Below are 14,742 nucleotides of genomic sequence, written 5' to 3'. Positions count from 1 at the left end.
AGAGACTTTGCCCCAGTCCGAACCTGGGGGGCCGTGGCCCTGATAAGGGGTGCCCATGTAGTGTCAGTATAGAATGCCACTCGCTGCTAACTGGGGTGCACTTCTGTGCATGGTGAGGGGCTGGCACACTTCCATTCCCACCACCCCTTGCTCACCCGCATATCCTCTCCTAGAGCTACGAAGCGCGTAATTGCCGTCTGGAGCGTTACAACTCTGCAAAGCAAAATAAACCATTAACATGAATCAAAATGTGTTGGTTTTATTGCCATGTTATGCCCGCGCACGCGTGCCACGTGCACACGGCGGCCTGATTGTGTTGGCAACGTGTAAAGTTTGTGTTTTTGGCCATGTATGCGTGTTTGGAGGGTTTTGCCCATTCCTGAAAGTGTTAAGCAGCGAGCCTGTCAGCAGCCTGGCACAGGGCGCGAATGTGTGGTGTCTCTTTAACGCTCTCACCCACCCTCCTCCCTCCCCTCGCACTGACAGGTCTGGTGTGGGAGGAGGCGCAGGGGAGGGGACAGCTCTCGCAGCGTTTCCTCGCCTTCGTGTCTCCTGTCATCTACAACCCAGAGATCCCAGCAGTGCCACTCACCGAACACTGCTCCACTGCCCCCCGGGAACCCGCGCCTGTCTCCGAGGACCCCCCTCCCGCCCGCCCGGCCAGCCCCAGCACCGGACAGCAGGAGGCGCTGCCATGGTACTTCTTCTGCGCATTAAACAATTGCTCACTTTGCTGTTGGCGCTTGCCCTGGCATTGCTCGGTGTGCTCTTAGAACTTAATGCCAGTTTGCTTTGAAACGGTGTGCCTTGTTTTATTGTAAATCACAACATGTGATCGTGTTTTCTGTGCATGGTAGACAGGGCTCAATTCTACAGGACTGAACCCCCCCCCCCGGTCCCCCAGCACGTACCCATATCGGTGCCTCATCACCCGCCCCCATGCCCGCACTTGTACGATTGAAGGGGGCGGGGAAAACCTCCCGTATGGGCAGGGAACCCCCTCCCCTACCCCTCGTGATAGGCACTTCTTGCGGTCCCTTTTAGTTTGCATCGGGGGATTCGGGGGAACAGCAAAGCAATTTAAATTAAAAAAGCGGTGGGGCTCACGACGAGCAGAGCGACTGTAATCCACAGTGTAAAGCTGGAGACTAGGCAGGGTGTGAAATTAAACAGTCCCGTACTTGATGGTTTTGTTCTCCGCCCGTCGCTGGTTACAGCACCGTGTCTTTCTCCTATTCAAAGCGCCCAGAGCATGCAACTGGCAGACGCAGCGCTATGAGGCCCAATAACAGAACTATGCAGTTATGCCCCTGTTTTTCTCTACACCCTTCTCAGCCACTGTCTCTCTGTCTCCTCCTTTCACCATGCCTAATGCTCTACTCAACCCTCCCTCCCCCCCTTTGAGCGCTCTGTGAAGCGCCGGCTCAGGCTCCGCCCCCTGTCATCTCATCTCACACACGGGGGCAGCTGTGCAACTTTAAATCATGTGTCAGACGCTCCGGTTGGCGGTCGGGGCTGCCCAGACGTACATATTGTGACAGTAACCGGGGTCCGGGCAAATCTTCCGTTTCCCGGTCAACCCCGCCCCTCACACTTCTGTAATACGACCCGGGTGCTGAAGCTCCTGGCCATTGACTAGCTATGAGGCACTTTCGTGGCGCTTAGAAGCAGTGCTGACAGCTCCCCACTAGCTCCGTTCCACGCGCGAGACGTGCAGCCAGCCCTCGTCCCTCATCGCCATGCAATCTGCGCCTTTCAGTCTTGGCTTTACACCCTGAAAAGCGAAACTACAGGTCCCAGAATGCAAATTGCGGCGAGCGGAGAAACGCGACTAGCTTCTTGGGGGAGTGTTTTTTGGGATGAGCCCATAGGTGGGTGGGCTTCATGAAGTGCAATTAAATCGGACACCCAGTTAGGACCAATCAGATGTCACCGGATCTTATTTTATTAATGCAATTGAATTACACATAGATCGTGGGTATTCAAATAATAGACCTCATTTTTATCTGGCTGTGTGGCACTCGTTTTTATCATCTTTGGGGAATGAGCAGTCTTGCCTGGCTTCCAACGCCAGGTGTGTAACCCCCTAGTCACCTGACTGCGACTGGAACATGTGACCTGCAAGTTACACGCACGCACACGGTGCGCATACACTGTGCACACACACACTCTGCACATACACTGTGCGCATACACTGTGCACACACACTCTGCACACACACTGTGCTCATACACTGTGCACACACACTGTGCACACACACTGTGCTCATACACTGTGCACACACACTGTGCTCAGTAATATCAACTGTTTGACCTCAGTAGAGTACCGAGTACAGGCACAGTGACCCCCTTGTCTGTAAGAATATAGTGCAATGCTCCCCTCATCAGGCCCTTCTACTTCATGTAAATGGTCGGCCAGCCCTGCGCGCACAGTGCCGAGTACAGCTGCAGGGATGTACACCCCTATTCTGTTTTGTGTAAGTAGCGCTTCGTCGTTCCATTCACCGCCTCCAGCGCTTCACTCGCCTCTGGGAACTAGGCCCCGAGTACTGCGCCGAGCGCCGCACTTTGCCGGATTGTGTGCATGTTTCCCGTTTCAGGGTACAGTGCCGAGTGCAGAAGCTCCGGACGCAGCCCGAGCCTCTGATAGGTTCCTGGGTTTCAGGCGCTTGTTCTTCTTGCTGACAGATTTTTATCCATCAGCTGTGATTTTTTGGATACCGAGGCTTGAGCCTCATTACTCCATCTTCTCGGGTTGAGTGTGTAGTCGTGGGTTTGTATTCTTCTTGGTCTGTGTGGTCTTGTCACAGTAGGGCTGGTTTCACAGGGTCTTCGCAGTGATGGGCCGCGGGTAGCAGTCGAAGGGGTTTGCAGTGGTGGCAGTGAGTCTTCTGATCAGAGGGTTCGGGTTCTGATCCAGTTCTTGGCAGAAGTTCTTACTCAGCTTCCCTAGATGTTCATCCAACATCTCGATGTCCAGGTCTCTGTGAAGGTCTGCTATCCTTGTGAAGTTTGGAGCTCCAGATGAGATATCCGCAGGGCTTTGTTCTGGACTATCTGAAGACTCTTCCGGTGTCGCTCATGGCATGTCATCCATGCTCGGGAGGCATACGTCAGGTTTGGTCTGATGATCACCTTGTAGACGTTGATCTTTGTCCGGAGGGGCATGGACTTGGTCTTGAGGAGTGGGTATCAGGCCGCTCACCGCTGCCATTTGTACACAATAAAGGGGGCGGGGCGACGGGTGAGGTTAGCTTGGGCCGATAGAGACCGCAACATAGATTTGCTCTTGTGCAGGTGCAAAAAGTAAGGCGGATTCCATTGGGATCCATTCTTTTTACACCTAGATGAAAATTTCTTGTTGGCGTGAAACTAAGGGCCGATTCATGGAAATGTGCGCAGAAATCCTGCAAGAGCCGCGTGCCAAGAAGGACATTGCGCACAGAGCAAAAAAAGCGCTGCCCGCGTCTTCATGGAATTAACTGCACAAAGTAACCGTATTAGCAGTTTGCGTCCGGAACGCCCCCAACACGCCCACACGCAAAGCATAAACAGCCAGAACTGCTACCTTTGCGCGCTCCCCTGGACACAAATACATGCACCCTTCAAACAGTGCGTGCAGTCCCCCGCAAGCAGGCCTGCATCTCAGGGATCCTGCACAGGGTCCCCGTAACTGTTGTCGGCACCCCGACAGCATGCGTATGGAAAACCACAACTCAGTTTAAACTCAGAAAATCTGTGTGCGAACCCCCGAAAATCGTTCCGGCACCACGCTACACTACACACATGCACCCCTAAGTTAGACCGGAACCCCGGTTGCATACACACACCCATAAATCTGACCTGCAAACCCGCCTACACGCTGCGAATCCTAAAGGATATTTAAGCCTGCTTCCGGGTAGTGATTGAGGGTTTCGTGTGGTCATTCCTATGCGGAGAGGCTGCACAGGTGTTTCCATGAATACGTCTCATTTGGTGTAAATGTGGGTATGTGAGGGACTGCCTGGTCCGCGTGTGGTGCTAGGATGCCGTGGCTGGCACTGAGCAGGTTACTGTCCTGTGTAGAGAGCACAGCGGCATGGTGTGCGCGTGGTGCTCGGATGCCGTGGCTGGTTCTGAGCACAGAGGAATGGTGTGCGTGTGGCTCTAGGATGCTGTGGCTGGCACTGAGCAGGTTACTGTCCTGTGTAGAGAGCACAGAGGCATGTTGTGCGCGTTGTGCTCGGATGCCGTGGCTGGTTCTGAGCACAGAGGAATGGTGTGCGTGTGGCTCTAGGATGCTGTGGCTGGCACTGAGCAGGTTACTGTCCTGTGTAGAGAGCACAGAGGCATGGTGTGCGCGTGGTGCTCGGATGCCGTGGCTGGTTCTGAGCACAGAGGCATGGTGTGAGTGTGGTGCTAGGATGCCGTGGCAGGTTCTGAGCTCAGAGGAATGGTGTGCGTGTGGCTCTAGGATGCCGTGGCTGGTTCTGAGCTCAGAGGAATGGTGTGCGTGTGGTGCTAGGATGCCGTGGCTGGTTCTGAGCACAGAGGCATGGTGTGCGCGTGGTGCTCGGATGCCGTGGCTGGTTCTGAACTCAGAGGAATGGTGTGCGTGTGGCGCTAGGATACTGTGGCTGGCACTGAGCAGGTGACTGTCCTGTGTAGAGAGCACAGAGGAATGGTGTGCGTGTGGCTCTAGGATGCTGTGGCTGGCACTGAGCAGGTGACTGTCCTGTGTAGAGAGCACAGAGGAATGGTGTGCGTGTGGCTCTAGGATGCTGTGGCTGGCACTGAGCAGGTGACTGTCCTGTGTAGAGAGCACAGAGGAATGGTGTGCGTGTGGCTCTAGGATGCTGTGGCTGGCACTGAGCAGGTGACTGTCCTGTGTAGAGAGCACAGAGGCATGGTGTGCGTGTGGTGCTAGGATGCCGTGGCAGGTTCTGAGCTCAGAGGAATGGTGTGCGTGTGGTGCTAGGATACTGTGGCTGGCACTGAGCAGGTGACTGTCCTGTGTAGAGAGCACAGAGGAATGGTGTGCGTGTGGCTCTAGGATGCTGTGGCTGGCACTGAGCAGGTGACTGTCCTGTGTAGAGAGCACAGAGGCATGGTGTGCGTGTGGTGCTCGGATGCCGTGGCAGGTTCTGAGCTCAGAGGAATGGTGTGCGTGTGGTGCTAGGATGCCGTGGCTGGCACTGAGCAGGTGACTGTCCTGTGTAGAGAGCACAGAGGCATGGTGTGCGTGTGGTGCTAGGATGCCGTGGCTGGTTCTGAGCTCAGAGGAATGGTGTGCGTGTGGTGCTAGGATACTGTGGCTGGCACTGATCAGGTGACTGTCCTGAGTAAAGAGGACATAGGAATGGTATGCGGGGGCGCTAGGATGCTGTGGCTGGCACTGATTAGGTTACTGAGAGCGCCGAGGCCTGGGGTGCGCGTGGCGCTCGGGTGCGTGCCTGGCATGGAGGTATGTAAGTTGGTTGTAGAGGTGTAGCATTCTGTTGTTGGATGTGTTGGGGCGGGGGTTATTCGGTTGCTCTGCGGGAGGGGTTTAGCTGGTATGCGTGTTGTGGGATTCAGGGTAGAGGCTGAGAAGGACAGTCAGGGAGGTTATTGGTCGCCGAGTGGGTAACTTTGAGCTCTCCTCCTATGTGGTGGGCCGTGGAGGTGTGTCAGTAGCGGCGCCCTGCGGGGATGGGACCTGTGAGGAGATGGGCTCTGGTACCCTGGGCCCTGGTACCCTGGAGTGTGCTGGTGTGAACGTGTGCAGCGACATCCCCCGGATGAGTGTGTGTGGGGGGGAGTGGGGGCGGGACTGACACGGGGAGGACTGGAAGACAACGGGCGCATGCAGCAACGGGGACCAAATACACAGTTGGGGAGAGTAGGGACCCCCGAGAGGCCGTAACCGTGCACAATAAAAACACACCTGGGACTATGTGTAAACGGTCAGCACCATGCTAAGGTCATCCTTACAGATGCGTGTTCTTTATCGCCAGTGCTACTGTCACAGAGAAAAACATTGCCCTTTGAAGATTTAGTTTTAGGAAGGCATTTTGTTGGCTAGGATTGTCAATAGTAGCATGTGTTTGACATTATTTCCATTGCTGTGGACAATTAGGGCAGAAGTGTTTGTATCTGATGTGGAAGTTAGATTTGCGGTGCGCTGTGCACTCGCTCCTGGTTCTCATGTGGAAGTTGGATTTGCGGTGCGCTGTGTGCACTCACTCATGGTTCTCACGTGGAAGTTAGATTTGCGGTGCCCTGAGCACTCTCTCCTGGTTCTCATGTGGAAGTTATATTTGCGGTGCCATGTGCACTCACTCCTGGTTCTCATGTGGAAATTAGATTTGTGGTGCGCTGGGTGTACTCGCTCCTGGTTCTCACGTGGAAGCTAGATTTGCGGTGCGCTGTGTGTACCCGCTCCTTGTTCTTATGCGGAAGCTAGATTTGAGGTGCGCTGTATACGTGCTCCTAGTTCTCATGTGGAAGCTAGATGTGCGGTGCCATGTGCACTCACTCCTGGTTCTCATGTGGAAGTTAGATTTGCGGAGCGCTGTGTGTACTGGCTCCTGGTTCTCATGTGGAAGTTAGATTTGCGGTGCACTTTGCACTCGCTCCTGGTTCTCATGTGGAAATTAGATTTGCGATGCGCTGTGTGTACTCCCTCCTGGTTGTCATGTGGAAGCTAGATTTGCAGTGCACTGTGTACTCACTCCTGGTTCTCATGTGGAAGTTGGATTTGCGGTGCGCTGTGTGCACTCGCTCCTGGTTCTCATGTGGAAGTTGGATTTGCGGTGCGCTGTGTGCACTCACTCATGGTTCTCACGTGGAAGTTAGATTTGCGGTGCCCTGAGCACTCTCTCCTGGTTCTCATGTGGAAGTTATATTTGCGGTGCCATGTGCACTCACTCCTGGTTCTCATGTGGAAATTAGATTTGTGGTGCGCTGGGTGTACTCGCTCCTAGTTCTCACGTGGAAGCTAGATTTGCGGTGCGCTGTGTGTACACGCTCCTGGTTCTTATGCGGAAGCTAGATTTGAGGTGCGCTGTATACGTGCTCCTAGCTCTCATGTGGAAGCTAGATGTGCGGTGCCATGTGCACTCACTCCTGGTTCTCATGTGGAAATTAGATTTGTGGTGCGCTGTGTGTACTGGCTCCTGGTTCTCATGTGGAAGTTAGATTTGCGGAGCGCTGTGTGTACTGGCTCCTGGTTCTCATGTGGAAGTTAGATTTGCGGTGCACTTTGCACTCGCTCCTGGTTCTCATGTGGAAATTAGATTTGCGATGCGCTGTGTGTACTCCCTCCTGGTTGTCATGTGGAAGCTAGATTTGCAGTGCACTGTGTACTCACTCCTGGTTCTCATGTGGAAGTTGGATTTGCGGTGCGCTGTGTGCACTCGCTCCTGGTTCTCATGTGGAAGTTGGATTTGCGGTGCGCTGTGTGCACTCACTCATGGTTCTCACGTGGAAGTTAGATTTGCGGTGCCCTGAGCACTCTCTCCTGGTTCTCATGTGGAAGTTATATTTGCGGTGCCATGTGCACTCACTCCTGGTTCTCATGTGGAAATTAGATTTGTGGTGCGCTGGGTGTACTCGCTCCTGGTTCTCACGTGGAAGCTAGATTTGCGGTGCGCTGTGTGTACCCGCTCCTGGTTCTTATGCGGAAGCTAGATTTGAGGTGCGCTGTATACGTGCTCCTAGTTCTCATGTGGAAGCTAGATGTGCGGTGCCATGTGCACTCACTCCTGGTTCTCATGTGGAAATTAGATTTGTGGTGCGCTGTGTGTACTGGCTCCTGGTTCTCATGTGGAAGTTAGATTTGCGGAGCGCTGTGTGTACTGGCTCCTGGTTCTCATGTGGAAGTTAGATTTGCGGTGCACTTTGCACTCGCTCCTGGTTCTCATGTGGAAATTAGATTTGCGATGCGCTGTGTGTACTCCCTCCTGGTTGTCATGTGGAAGCTAGATTTGCAGTGCACTGTGTACTCACTCCTGGTTCTCATGTGGAAGTTGGATTTGCGGTGCGCTTTGTGCACTCGCTCCTGCTTCTCATGTGGAAGCTAGATTTGCAGGGCCATGAGCACTCACTCCTGGTTCTCATGTGGAAGTTAGATTTGCGGTGTGCTATGTGTACTCGCTCCTCGTTCTCATGTGGAAGCTAGATTTGTGGTGCGCTGTGTGTTCTTGCTCCTGGTTCTCATGTGGAAGTTAGATTTGCGGTGCGCTGTGTGTACTTGCTCCTGGTTCTCATGTGGAAGCTAGATTTGCGGTGCGCTGTGTGTACTCACTCATGGTTCTCATGTGGAAGTTAGATTTGTGGTGCGCTGTATGTACTCGCTCCTGGTTGTCATGTGGAAACTAGATTTGTGGTGCGCTGTGTGTACTGGCTCCTGGTTCTCATGTGGAAGTTAGATTTGTGGTGCGCTTTGCACTCGCTCATGGTTGTCAGTGAAAGTTAGATTTGCGGTTCGCGCTGTGTGTACTCCCTCCTGGTTCTCATGTGGAAGCTAGATTTGCAGTGCACTGTGTACTCGCTCCTGGTTCTCATGTGAAAGTTGGATTTGCGGTGCGCTGTGTGCACTCGCTCCTGGTTCTCATGTGGAAGCTAGATTTGCAGGGCCCTGAGCACTCACTCCTGGTTCTCAAGTGGAAGCTAGATTTGTGGTGCGCTGTGTGTACTTGTTCCTGGTTCTCATGTGGAAGTTAGATTTGCGGTGCGCTGTGTTTACTTGCTCCTGGTTCTCATGTGAAAGCTAGATTTGTGGTGCGCTGTGTTGTACTCACTCATGGTTCTCATGTGTAAGCTAGATTTGCGGTGCCCTGAGCACTCTCTCCTGGTTCTCATGTGGAAGTTAGATTTGCGGTGCGCTATGTGTACTCACTCCTGGTTCTCATTTGGAAGCTAGATTTGCGTTGCGCTGTGTGTACTTGCTCCTGGTTCTCATGTGGAAGTTAGATTTGCGGTGCGCTGTGTGTACTTGCTCCTGGTTCTCATGTGGAAGCTAGATTTGCGGTGCGCTGTGTTGTACTCACTCATGGTTCTCATGTGTAAGCTAGATTTGCGGTGCCCTGAGCACTCTCTCCTGGTTCTCATGTGGAAGTTAGATTTGCGGTGCGCTATGTGTACTCACTACTGGTTCTCATTTGGAAGCTAGATTTGCGTTGTGCTGTGTGTACTTGCTCCTGGTTCTCATGTGGCAGTTAGATTTGCGGTGCGCTGTGTGTACTCGCTCCTGGTTCTCACGTGGAAGCTAGATTTGCGGTGCGCTGTGTGTACCCGCTCCTGGTTCTCATGCGGAAGCTAGATTTGAGGTGCGCTGTATACTTGCTCCTGATTCTCATGTGGAAGCTAGATTTGCAGTGCCATGTGCACTCGCTCCTGGTTCTCATGTGGAAGTTGGATTTGCGGTGCGCTTTGTACTCGCTCCTGGTTCTCATGTGGAAGCTAGATGTGGGGTGCCATGTGCACTCACTCCTGGTTCTCATGTGGAAATTAGATTTGTGGTGCGCTGTGTGTACTGGCTCCTGGTTCTCATGTGGAAGTTAGATTTGCGGTGCTCTGTGTGTACTGGCTCCTGGTTCTCATGTGGAAGTTAGATTTGCGGTGCACTTTGCACTCGCTCCTGGTTCTCATGTGGAAATTAGATTTGCAATGCGCTGTGTGTACTCCCTCCTGATTGTCATGTGGAAGCTAGATTTGCAGTGCACTGTGTACTCGCTCCTGGTTCTCATGTGGAAGTTGGATTTGCGGTGCGCTGTGTGCACTCGCTCCTGCTTCTAATGTGGAAGCTAGATTTGCAGGGCCCTGAGCACTCACTCCTGGTTCTCAAGTGGAAGCTAGATTTGTGGTGCGCTGTGTGTACTTGTTCCTGGTTCTCATGTGGAAGTTAGATTTGCGGTGCGCTGTGTTTACTTGCTCCTGGTTCTCATGTGGAAGCTAGATTTGCGGTGCGCTGTGTTGTACTCACTCATGGTTCTCATGTGTAAGCTAGATTTGCGGTGCCCTGAGCACTCTCTCCTGGTTCTCATGTGGAAGTTAGATTTGCGGTGCGCTATGTGTACTCACTCCTGGTTCTCATTTGGAAGCTAGATTTGCGTTGCGCTGTGTGTACTTGCTCCTGGTTCTCATGTGGAAGTTAGATTTGCGGTGCGCTGTGTGTACTTGCTCCTGGTTCTCATGTGGAAGCTAGATTTGCGGTGCGCTGTGTTGTACTCACTCATGGTTCTCATGTGTAAGCTAGATTTGCGGTGCCCTGAGCACTCTCTCCTGGTTCTCATGTGGAAGTTAGATTTGCGGTGTGCTATGTGTACTCACTCCTGGTTCTCATTTGGAAGCTAGATTTGCGTTGCGCTGTGTGTACTTGCTCCTGGTTCTCATGTGGCAGTTAGATTTGCGGTGCGCTGTGTGTACTCGCTCCTGGTTCTCACGTGGAAGCTAGATTTGCGGTGCGCTGTGTGTACCCGCTCCTGGTTCTCATGCGGAAGCTAGATTTGAGGTGCGCTGTATACTTGCTCCTGATTCTCATGTGGAAGCTAGATTTGCAGTGCCATGTGCACTCGCTCCTGGTTCTCATGTGGAAGTTGGATTTGCGGTGCGCTTTGTATTCGCTCCTGGTTCTCATGTGGAAGCTAGATGTGTGGTGCCATGTGCACTCACTCCTGGTTCTCATGTGGAAATTAGATTTGTGGTGCGCTGTGTGTACTGGCTCCTGGTTCTCATGTGGAAGTTAGATTTGCGGTGCTCTGTGTGTACTGGCTCCTGGTTCTCATGTGGAAGTTAGATTTGCGGTGCACTTTGCACTCGCTCCTGGTTCTCATGTGGAAATTAGATTTGCAATGCGCTGTGTGTACTCCCTCCTGGTTGTCATGTGGAAGCTAGATTTGCAGTGCACTGTGTACTCGCTCCTGGTTCTCATGTGGAAGTTGGATTTGCGGTGCGCTGTGTGCACTCGCTCCTGCTTCTAATGTGGAAGCTAGATTTGCAGGGCCCTGAGCACTCACTCCTGGTTCTCATGTGGAAGTTAGATTTGCGGTGTGCTATGTGTACTCGCTCCTCGTTCTCATGTGGAAGCTAGATTTGTGGTGCGCTGTGTGTTCTTGCTCCTGGTTCTCATGTGGAAGTTAGATTTGCGGTGCGCTGTGTGTACTTGCTCCTGGTTCTCATGTGGAAGCTAGATTTGCGGTGCGCTGTGTGTACTCACTCATGGTTCTCATGTGGAAGCTAGATTTGTGGTGCGCTGTGTACTTGCTCCTGGTTCTCATGTGGAAGCTAGATTTGAGGTGCGCTGTGTAGTTGCTCCTGGTTCTCACGTGGAAGCTAGATTTGCGGTGCCCTGAGCACTCTCTCCTGGTTCTCATGTGGAAGTTAGATTTGCGGTGCGCTATGTTTACTCACTCCTGGTTCTCATTTGGAAGCTAGATTTGCGGTGCCATGTGGACTCACTCCTGGTTCTCATGTGGAAATTAGATTTGTGGTGCGCTCTATGTACTGGCTCCTGGTTCTCATGTGGAAGTTAGATTTGCGGTGTGTTGTGTGTACTGGCTACTGGTTCTCATGTGGAAGTTAGATTTGCGGTGCACTTTGCACTTGCTCATGGTTGTCAGTGGAAGTTAGATTTCCGGTGCGCTGTGTGCATTTGCTCCTGGTTCTCATGTGGAAATTAGATTTGTGATGCGCTGTGTGTACTCCCTCCTGGTTCTCATGTGGAAGCTAGATTTGCAGTGCGCTGTGTATTTGCTCCTGGTTCTCAAGTAGAAGTTGGATTTGCAGTGCCATGTGCACTCGCTCCTGGTTCTCATGTGGAAGTTAGATTTGTGGTGCGCTGTGTGTACTCTTTCCTGGTTCTCATGTGCAAGTTAGATTTGCGGTGCGCTTTGCACTCGCTCATGGTTGTCAGTGGAAGTTAGATTTGCGGTGCGCTGTGTGCACTCGCTCCTGGTTCTCATGTGGAAGTTAGATTTGCGATGCGCTGTGTGTACTCCCTCCTGGTTCTCATGTGGAAATTAGATTTGCGATGCGCTGTGTGTTCTCCCTCCTGGTTGTCATGTGGAAGTTGAATTTACGGTGCGCTGTGTGCACTCGCTCCTGGTTCTCATGTGGAAGCTAGATTTGCAGGGCCCTGACCACTCACTCCTGGTTCTCATGTGGAAGTTAGATTTGCGGTGCGCTATGTGTACTTGCTCCTGGTTCTCATGTGGAAGCTAGATTTGTGGTGCGCTGTGTGTACTTGCTCCTGGTTCTCATGTGGAAGTTAGATTTGCGGTGCGCTGTGTGTGCTTGCTCCTGGTTCTCATGTGGAAGCTAGATTTGTGGTGTGCTGTGTGTACCTACTCATGGTTCGCATGTGGAAGCTAGATTTGTGGTGCGCTGTGTACTCGCTCCTGGTTCTCATGTGGAAGCTAGATTTGAGGTGCACTGTGTAGTTGCTCCTGGTTCTCACGTGGATGCTAGATTTGCGGTGCCCTGAGCACTCTCTCCTGGTTCTCATGTGGAAGTTAGATTTGCGGTGCGCTATGTGTACTCACTCCTGGTTCTCATGTGGAAGCTAGATTTGCATTGCGCTGTTTGTACTTGCTCCTGTTTCTCATGTGGAAGTTATATTTGCGGTGCCATGTGCACTCACTCCTGGTTCTCATGTGGAAGTTAGATTTGCGGTACACTGTGCACTCGCTCCTGGTTCTCATGTGGAAGTTGGATTTGCGGTGCGCTTTGTACTCGCTCCTGGTTCTCATGTGGAAACTAGATGTGCGGTGCGCTGTACACTCGCTCCTGGTTCTCACGTGGAAGCTAGATTTGCGGTGCCATGTGCACTCACTCCTGGTTCTCATGTGGAAATTAGATTTGTGGTGCGCTGTGTGTTATGGCTCCTGGTACTCATGTGGAAGTTAGATATGCGGTGTGCTGTGTGTACTGGCTCCTGGTTCTCATGTGGAAGTTAGATTTGCGGTGCACTTTGCACTCGCTCATGGTTGTCAGTGGAAGTTAGATTTGCGGTGCGCTGTGTGCACTCGCTCCTGGTTCTCATGTGGAAATTAGATTTGCGATGCGCTGTGTGTACTCCCTCCTGGTTCTCATGTGGAAGCTAGATTTGCAGTGCGCTGTGTACTCGCTCCTGGTTCTCATGTAGAAGTTGGATTTGCGGTGCCATATGCACTCGCTCCTGGTTCTCATGTGGAAGTTGGATTTGCGGTGCGCTGTGTGCATTCGCTCCTGGTTCTCAAGTGGAAGCTAGATTTGCAGGACCCTGACCACTCATTCCTGGTTCTCATGTTGAAGTTAGATTTGCGGTGCGCTATGTGTACTTGCTCCTGGTTCTCATGTGGAAGCTAGATTTATGGTGCGCTGTTTGTACTTGCTCCTGGTTCTCATGTGGAAGTTAGATTTGCGGTGCGCTGTGTGTACTTGCTCCTGGTTCTCATGTGGAAGCTAGATTTGCGGTGTGCTATGTGTACTCATTCATGGTTCTCATGTGGAAGCTAGATTTGTGGTGCGCTGTGTAGTTGCTCCTGGTTCTCACATGGAAGCTAGATTTGCAGTGCCCTGAGCACTCTCTCCTGGTTCTCATGTGGAAGTTAGATTTGCAGTGTGCTATGTGTACTCACTCCTGGTTCTCATGTGGAAGCTAGATATGCGTTGCGCTGTTTGTACTTGCTCCTGTTTCTCATGTGGAAGTTAGATTTGCGGTGCGCTGTGTGTACTCGCTCCTGGTTCTCACGTGGAAGCTAGATTTGCGGTGCGCTGTGTGTACTCGCTCCTGGTTCTCATGTGGAAGCTAGATTTGTGGTGCGCTGTGTACCTGTTCCTGGTTCTCATGTGGAAGCTAGATTTGCAGTGCCATGTGCACTCGCTCCTGGTTCTCATGTTGAAGTAAGATTTGCGGTGCGCTGTGCACTCGCTCCTGGTTCTCATGTGGAAGTTGGATTTGCGGTGCGCTTTGTACTCGCTCCTGGTTCTCATGTGGAAGCTAGATTTGCAGTGTTCTGTGTTTACTTGCTCCTGGTTCTCATGTGGAAGTTAGATTTGCGGTGCGCTGTGTTTACTCACTCCTGGTTCTCATGTGGAAGTTAGATTTGCGGTGCACTGTGTGTACTGCTCCGGTTCTGTGGAAGCTAGATTTGCGGTGCGCTGTGTACTTGCTCCTGTTTCTCATGTGGAAGTTAGATTTGCGGTGCTCTGTGTACTCGCTCCTAGTTCTCATGTGGAAGTTAGATTTGCGGTGCGCTGTTTACTCGCTCCTGGTTCTGATGTGGAAGTTAGATTTGCGGTGCACTGTGCACTCGCTCCCGGTTCTCATGGGGAAGTTAGATTTGTTGTGCACTGTGTACTCGCTTCTGGTTCCCCAGCGGCAGAGACGTTTTTATGGGAGGGCAAAAGGGGCACTTGTCCAGGGCTCCCACCTTGGAGGGGGCCCCCACAGGGCTGGCTGATCTGAAGAAGTAAGATTACATTGTTCACCAGTGTTGAATAGCACAAGTCAGGGTATTTCATGGGATGCTGCTGAGGCTCTAAACCCATTGCCTTTCTGTTTTGACAAGTACATTCTGCCTTGATCAATTCATCATGTATTGCTTTCTGTGTTCACTGTGGTATACATGTTTGTGTGTTCCTTATGGCACAACTCTGTAGCATTCATTTCTCCCTGTGGGAATTATGCTGATCATGTGCAATAGGCAACAGTGGCATGCAGATTGATAAATTGAGTGCCACAAAAGTTAGCTCAGTGTGTGAAGCACCCATTGCAGAGATATGTGTTCATATGCAAAAT

The 14,742-nt window shown here is 52.1% G+C and overlaps 1 protein-coding gene across 1 annotated transcript in view; it reads left to right on the top strand.

Annotated features, from left to right (window-relative positions):
- The first annotated feature begins 538 nt into the window (after positions 1-538).
- TSC22D4 (TSC22 domain family member 4) overlaps positions 539-14,742 on the top strand; it is a 637,200-nt gene continuing 622,996 nt past the window's right edge. The window contains exon 1 of the mRNA XM_069644942.1: positions 539-697. The gene's annotated coding sequence lies outside the window, so the exon portion shown is untranslated. The remainder of the gene's footprint in view (positions 698-14,742) is intronic.

The sequence above is a fragment of the Ambystoma mexicanum genome, chromosome 1p, assembly GCF_040938575.1.
Source record: "Ambystoma mexicanum isolate Mex_15411 chromosome 1p, UKY_AmexF1_1, whole genome shotgun sequence".
Lineage (NCBI taxonomy): Eukaryota > Metazoa > Chordata > Amphibia > Caudata > Ambystomatidae > Ambystoma > Ambystoma mexicanum.
The sequence above is the reverse complement of the archived record's forward strand: the minus strand, read 5'-3'. Positions and strand labels throughout refer to the sequence as shown.